At 30.4% G+C, this 7869-nt stretch overlaps 1 long non-coding RNA gene across 1 annotated transcript; it reads left to right on the top strand.

The window, feature by feature from the left end:
- Positions 1-771: 771 nt before the first annotated feature.
- On the top strand, positions 772-7552 carry LOC142327048 (uncharacterized). Its single transcript, XR_012756896.1, has 2 exons — positions 772-929; positions 7250-7552. It is a non-coding gene; the product is annotated as an uncharacterized LOC142327048 (long non-coding RNA).
- The last annotated feature ends 317 nt before the right edge of the window (positions 7553-7869 follow it).

A 7869-nucleotide genomic window follows, 5' to 3' on the forward strand; every position in this document is an offset into this window, starting at 1 on the left:
AATGTCAGGAAAAGATTTTTGAAAGTGTATGTTTGGAGTGTCGCTTTATATGGAAGTGAAACTTGGACAATCGGAGTATCTGAGAAGAAAAGGTTAGAAGCTTTTGAAATGTGGTGCTATAGGAGAATGTTAAAAATCAGATGGGTGGATAAAGTGACAAATGAGGAGGTATTGCGGCAAATAGATGAAGAAAGAAGCATTTGGAAAAATATAGTTAGAAGAAGAGACAGACTTATAGGCCACATACTAAGGCATCCTGGAATAGTCGCTTTAATTTTGGAAGGACAGGTAGAAGGGAAAAATTGTGTAGGCAGGCCACGTTTGGAGTATGTAAAACAAATTGTTAGGGATGTAGGATGTAGAGGGTATACTGAAATGAAACGACTAGCACTAGATAGGGAATCTTGGAGAGCTGCATCAAACCAGTCAAATGACTGAAGACAAAAAAAAATATATATATATATATATGTATAAAAAAAAATTTCCTAAAATATTTAAAATCGTGTTAAATTCTCCAATGGACAATACGGTTGGTTGTACTATTAATGATATTTGTATATCGACTTAAAAGCGATGACAAATATAAGAGAACTTTATCGGAGAACTTTGAGAACGGTCGGTTGTTATTATCAGAGGTGAAACAGTGCGGTGCAGGAAATAAATTTTCATAATTTATTTTGCTCTGGCGGTTAAAGAGATTTGTTTCTCTTAACGCGACAGAAGTTGCAGGGTGGGGAACGACAGTGAATTACGTAAGCAGAATATGAAACCTAGCGGTCAGACTCGGGTTGATTATAAAGTGGTTATTGATGGCCTGCGATACGCTGTTCAATTTGGATCTTTGCGTCTGTGATCACACTTGATATATTATTAACTATTACTATTTCTTATGCATTGTTCATTTTAGATAGCGACCCTCATTGATTGGGGTAAGTTTTTTTAAATTATTATTTTAATAGAATTTAAAATTATTGCTTTTCCTGGTGTATCCATACTTACGTAATGCATTTTAGAATACAATGTGCACTGTCCTATTTTTACAAAATACATAACTATTTCTTAATATCATATCCAAACATTTCTAACATTGTTTTCTATTTATAATACCGGCGAAATGGTATCCCAAACATATACAGATATGAAACAAGTTACATGCATGGTTGCAAATTTTAGGTTAAATGGGCAATACATAATTAACCAAGGAAATAAAATTATTGTACAATCTAAACGTACTGTATTCGTGGGGTAAGCAAAATATGATTAATGTGTTAAAAACAATTATTTTAGATAATTTAAAATCTAGTCCCAAGTAATCAGTCAGGGGCCTATTGGTTACACACTTTCTGGACCGAAGCCGAGAATCGAATCTCAGATCTTTGACAGGCGAACAGACAAGTTCGCCTGTGCCATCGATGGGGTGATAAATTAAATTAAATTAATTTGTAGTTTTACTGATTTCAATTACGGAGCCATATTTTTAGTTTATAAAATAATATTGTACATCTAACCTAGAAAAATAATTTATTCAAAAATAATGTCAGATTCATGCCATTACAACTTTTTAATTATGAAATTAGAAGTGTGTTTCACATGTAGAACTTTCATTAACTGAAACATCAGAATCAGTTGCATGAAGTTTCCAAAAATTTTCAAATATAGTTCAATGATCTAAGTTATTGTTGCTTGTAAAAGGGGATGTAACAGTATTTTTATGTTTAAATAATAGGAAGATAACCGGTGAGAGTATATTCTAGCTTAGTCTCCTGAATAATAGGATATCTTGTATCTTGAATAAATTAACAAGATAAAATAAGATCTAAATAAAATTGGGCTCCGATTAAATGATCCAGCCTGGCAGACCAAAAAATGGATAAGACCAGATAATTAAATAATTATGTGAAATATCTGCTATATGTGAAGTTCTAATATTGTTTTATATACATATATATATATATATATATATATATATATATATAAATTGCAGCTTGGAAAATTCAATTTCCATCTGATCTTCAATAATAATTAAATTATGAATGAACAAAAATATTATTTTGGTGCTTTCTTCACTACATTGAAACTGGATTCGTAATTTACATTAACACTAATATCTATATAATATTTGTGTAATTTAGTTTTACTTTGTTTTTTGGCCATATTCGTTATTGTAATCATTATGGATAAAGAACAAAATTATGTTAAAGAAAATCAATTAAGGACTGTATTACAAGAATTGGATTATTCGCAGATAAATAGTCAGCATAGAGTAAATAATCAAAAACATTCTGTAGGCACAGCTATTAAACAATTACAATTGCAACTTACCATAATTTACCATCGTTCAAAGGTGAAATTCTTGAATGGTCTCACTTTTTTAATATATTTAATGATTTAATCCACAAGATTTAACAAATATTCAAAAATTACATTATTGACATTCAACAATTAGAGATGAAGGCTTAGCCATTATTAAAAATCTTCCAATAATTGATGAAAATTATAAAATCGCATTAGATTTATTGATAATACAACTTGATAATAAATTTATGATTGAATATTTTAATGTAGATTGCATTTTAAAATTAATTTCTGTGAAAAGAGAATCGTTAGATCTTCTATCTAAATTCATTAATGACATTTCTTCATTTGTCAACTCGCTTGAAGGAATACAACTTCCAGTTAACATATTTGAATTTATTGTAATTCAATTTCTAACAACAAAGCTAGATTATAATACTGCCAAATTATGGAATTCAGTATTGGAAATGCAAATGTTAAAGTACAACAATGCATTTAAATCTTATCGCAAACATCCTACTTCCAAGGTTAGCAAGATTTATAAACTATATAATGTTAGTTACTATTCTAGATCTAACTTTAAACATAAGAATACTGTTACATTCCTTTTTACAAGCAATAATACCTTAGATCATTGAACTATACTTGAAAACGTTTGGAAAATTTATGAAGCTGATTCTGATGTTTCAGTTAATGAATCTTCTTACATGTGAAACACACTTCAAACTTAATACCACTAGAAACAATCAAGGTAGATTTATCGTTTAATTACCATGTAAATCCGATAAACTCCTGTTAGGTGACTCTTTCATTAACACTAAAATAGGTTCTTATATCTACCCATCGGGTTGGTCTAGTGGTTAACGTGTCTTCCCAAATCAGCTGATTTGGAAAGTCGAGAGTTACAGCGTTCAAGTCCTAGTAAAGCCAGTTATTTTTACACGGATTTGAATACTAGATCGTGGATACCGGTGTTCTTTGTTGGTCGGGTTTCAATTAACCACACATCTCAGGAATGGTCGAACTGAGAATGTACAAGACTACACTTCATTTACACTCATACATATCATCCTCATTCATCCTCTGAAGAATTATCTAAACTCTTAGTTACCAGAGGCTGAACAGGAAAAAAAGAAAGTAATGAATTAAATAAACTTAAGAACCATCAAATTATTTCTAACCAAAATAAAATAATTTCGCTTGACCTGTTTCTGGATGATTTAGGATTATTACAAGTGGGAGGTAGATTACAACACTCTTTATTTTATTATCAAACTAAACATCCTATTATTGTACACTCAAAGGCAAATATAATTAAATTATTTATTTACTGCTGAGCATTTACATCTTTTACATTCTAGTAATCGACGCATCAGTCATTAATAAATGTTTGAATTGTTCTTGCTTTCACATGAAAACTCAAATGCAACAACTAGGTCAGTTACTCTCTTTCATAGTAGTACCTTCTCGTCAATTCTCTGACTACACAGTCATTCATAGCAACGCTCAAAAGATTTATTTCACAAAGAGGTATTCCTACCTAAATATTTTCAGATAATTGTTCCAACTTCCGTTCTGCCAAGAATATTTTGTATGACTTATTTAAATTCGAAAAATCTAAAATCAAACATTCAATCCTTTTTGTACTGAATTTACAAGACTACACTTCATTTACACTCATTACATTTCATCCTCTGAAGTATTATCTAAACGGTGGTTACCGGAGGCTAAACAGGAAAAAGAAGAGGTCCTGACCAATTAGTTTGAGTCGTTGATTTAAAGACTACTAATGGTCAGCTTCAAAGACCTGTGCATAAGTTGTGTTTGCTGCCAGTGTCTGATAATTTAAAATTATTTATTTAAAAAAAATACTTCACATGTTACTAATTGAGAATATTGTTAAAATAATAATTTTGATTGATATTATACTTTATTATTGTAACTTATTAATGCGATTTATATTACGATCATAAATGTTATATATTGATATATAATGTAATATTCTGTATAATTATATCTTACTGATGTGCTCTTCTAACCCTCTACTGTACGGACTATTATACTATATTTGCATGTTCATATATGCTACACCCATGCACATACACAGACAACACATACAACATAAGTACACACACACACACACACACACATAGATATTATATGTTAGATGTGATAAGTCACTAAATGTGCAATGTCTTCATTATTTACACTTTCTAATGGCACATGGTTATTCAGACCATTGGATACATCTCTTGTGTCATGAATAACATATTTATAGAAATCTTACTCTCTATAAGATTACAGGTACAATTTTCCAAGAATATATATTTACATTTATTATTAATATTATGAGCATTATTGATTATTCTTATTACTATTATTTGCATACATTATCATTGATTTGTGATCACTATTATACATTATATTGATAAAAAAATGTAAATTAAATATACTTGGTTTATCTTGTACTACTGAATCATATTAATGAAATTTGTATTAATATAACATTTATCTACCTTATATTGATTTGATATGATATTACAAGAAAAAAGAACTTCTTTTTTGACGAGCAGTATGTTCAGATTCAATTGTTAATGAACCAGCTGATCTTAATTATTGTTAAAATTATTAATGTATGAATCTTTAGTTTCCTTTAAAATGTTGAAGAGATAACATTATACTAAATCTAGGTAGACAGAATTTTTTTTTTTTTTACCCTCCGGGTCCGCAGTTAAGCAATTTTTATCCACAGGGGATGAGATGAATGCTTTGCAGCATGTGTGAAAAATCCCATGGCTGACGGGGATTTGAAATATGTGCTATTCGGCATTTTATATCGCTTCTGCTTTGCCCATCTTTAGTAATTCTAGTTCCCAGATAACAAAATTCTTCTACGTCCATAATCTTTTCTCTTCCATATTCAGTGGTCCATCTACAATATTTCTACTACATTTCATTACTTTTGTTTTGCTCTTTTATGTTCATGTGCTAGTTCTTGTGTAAAACTTCTTCCAAATCATTCATTGTTTCTTCTAAATCTTTTTTACTCTCGGCCATAATTACCATGTCATCAACAAATCGTAGCATCTTTATGTTTTCACCTTGTACTGTTACTCCGGATCTAAATTGTTCTTTAATATTATTTACTGCTAGTTCTATGTAAAGATTAAAAAGTAACAGGAATAGGGAACATCCTTGTCGAACTCCCTTTTTTATTACAGCTTCTTTCTTATGTTCTTCTATTATTACTGTTGTTGTTTGGTTCCTATAAATGTTAGCAATTTTTCTTCTATCTCTGTAATTGTAACCTAAATTTTTTAAAATGCAAACATTTTATTCCACTTTACGTTATCAAATGCGTTTTCCAAGTCTATAAATGCCACGTATGCAGGTTTGATTTTCTTTAATCTTCCTTCTGCTGTTAATCTGAATGCTAAAATTGCTTCCCTTGTCCCTATACTTTTCCTGAAACCAAACTGGTTTTCTGCTAACACTGCTTCCACTCTCCTTTCAATTCTTATGCACAGAATTCTAGTTAAGATTTTTGATGCATGACTAGTTAAGCTAATTTTACTGTATTCTTCACGTTTATCTGCTCCTGCTTTCTTCGGTATCATAACTATAACACACATTTTGGAATCTAACTGAAAAGAGATGCGATGTATATAAAGTATATAATATATTATTATTATTTACTCATCAGAATACAAGATTTAATTAACTCATTTAAATAAACTTTCTTGGATGCTAAAGTAACATCTTGAAACTTCAAAGCCAAGAGGAAAAATGATCTGTCATTAACGGTGAACCATTATGGCGTAAGCCATAATGGTGGATTGAATGTACAAGAATCTGTCGATTCATTCAACTACAGCCAACAAGTCTATTTTTTGTGAAGGTAGATGCTTTCGATGGCTAAATTCTTGCTTGTGACCATAACGGTGTATAGACATCGACCGCAATTGTAATCGCGCAGCTAAAAGAAGAGTTGTTACAGTAAATTAGTCTAGTCATAAAAGGGGAGTCCGTCCCTGACTTCGTTTAACTTTATTTTATTTTACCAATTATAAGGCCAAATTTGGTATTTTAAATCGATGCGAGAGTAGTCTCTACGTACATTTGACTAAGGGACTAATAGCCCTATCTACGCTACTATCTATTTTATACCTAAATATAAGTTTTAAATATTTAGCTTTAACAGTAAATTGACTGCTAACTAAGATTACAATTAGCAACAGTTCCAAAGACCAGACTGCAGGTCTCTATGCCATCATTAGGTAGCCTAAAGAGGTAGCAGAAGAAAAATTAGTTAAAAAATAAAAATTGATTCATTAAATTTTAATCTCCCTCATCTAGAGTTGAAAACGATTTGTTTGTTTACATCACTCGTATGAAAGGCAATATTCTGTTCATACATTTTGTAAATTAAGCATAGTAAACGATATTTGCTCATTAAAGCACAATAAGTTTTTGATTTATTTATAACTGGAAAATAACTGATGTGTTTTTTTTTTTGTTGCAAAACCCAGAAATACATATATATATATATATATATATATGACAAATATCAGTACACAGGATCAAAATACTGTTTAGATTTTTATCTGGAACCGATCAGAATAGATTACATAATTGTAAATTTCTATGTTTGAGTTCATTGTTCAAAGAACTTTTATTCTGTTAATCCACATATCGATTACATTCATTGTAATTTTCCTTATATTATATAAGACTTTTTTAATATTTTATCAAAAATGTATTCATAATCGATCGTTAGAATTGAAGTAATATACTCGTGCTATTAATGAACCACCGTAACACATAATGTGTTTTTTTTTACTCCATTCTTTCTATATTCTCCTGAAGACGGGTGTAACAGGTGAAAACCTTTCGATACATTTTATTGATAAGAGATTGTAGATTATTATTATATAATTTTTATTTCTTTTTGCAGGGAAAAAGGATGGATATCACCAGATGTGGACGAAATTTATAAATCATAAAGATTTATTATAATTAAAATTGTAATATTATCGTAATGTATAATTTTTTTTTTTACTATGTTATAAGCCTGTAATGTGAAATGTATCGTAGACATAAATATTGTTAGGCTGTTCTTATCAAGGTTTTGCCACGGCTTCCCTCGATACAATAGGGCAAATGCCGGAACAGTTCGTTTAGTTTTCCGTGGAATTTAATGTTTGATATCCTTATTCTTACCTAAAATAATGAAAATAAATATTTATTTATAATTTTATTTTTTGTAGTTTTTTTTCATTGCCTGCTTAATGCCGAATTAATGTGACCCCCATTAACCACTAAAAGTTGAAATTTAGCTCAAATACATAATTTTCTATCGGCTAGATGGCGCTCCGCCGTGTTACAGCAACCGTGTCCGTGCTGCATTATACATCGGTTTCAAAACAAGCGGAATGGAAGAGGAGGGCTGATCGCAAGGCCACCAAGGAACCTAAACCCCATTAGATTTCTTTTTGGGAGGCATATAAAAATCATTATTCGGAGAAAATCCGCGACATCAACCATCTACAGGAGAGGGTTGTTGCAGTGCGACAG

This window comes from Lycorma delicatula, chromosome 6, assembly GCF_047948215.1.
Source record: "Lycorma delicatula isolate Av1 chromosome 6, ASM4794821v1, whole genome shotgun sequence".
NCBI classification, from domain to species: Eukaryota; Metazoa; Arthropoda; class Insecta; order Hemiptera; family Fulgoridae; genus Lycorma; species Lycorma delicatula.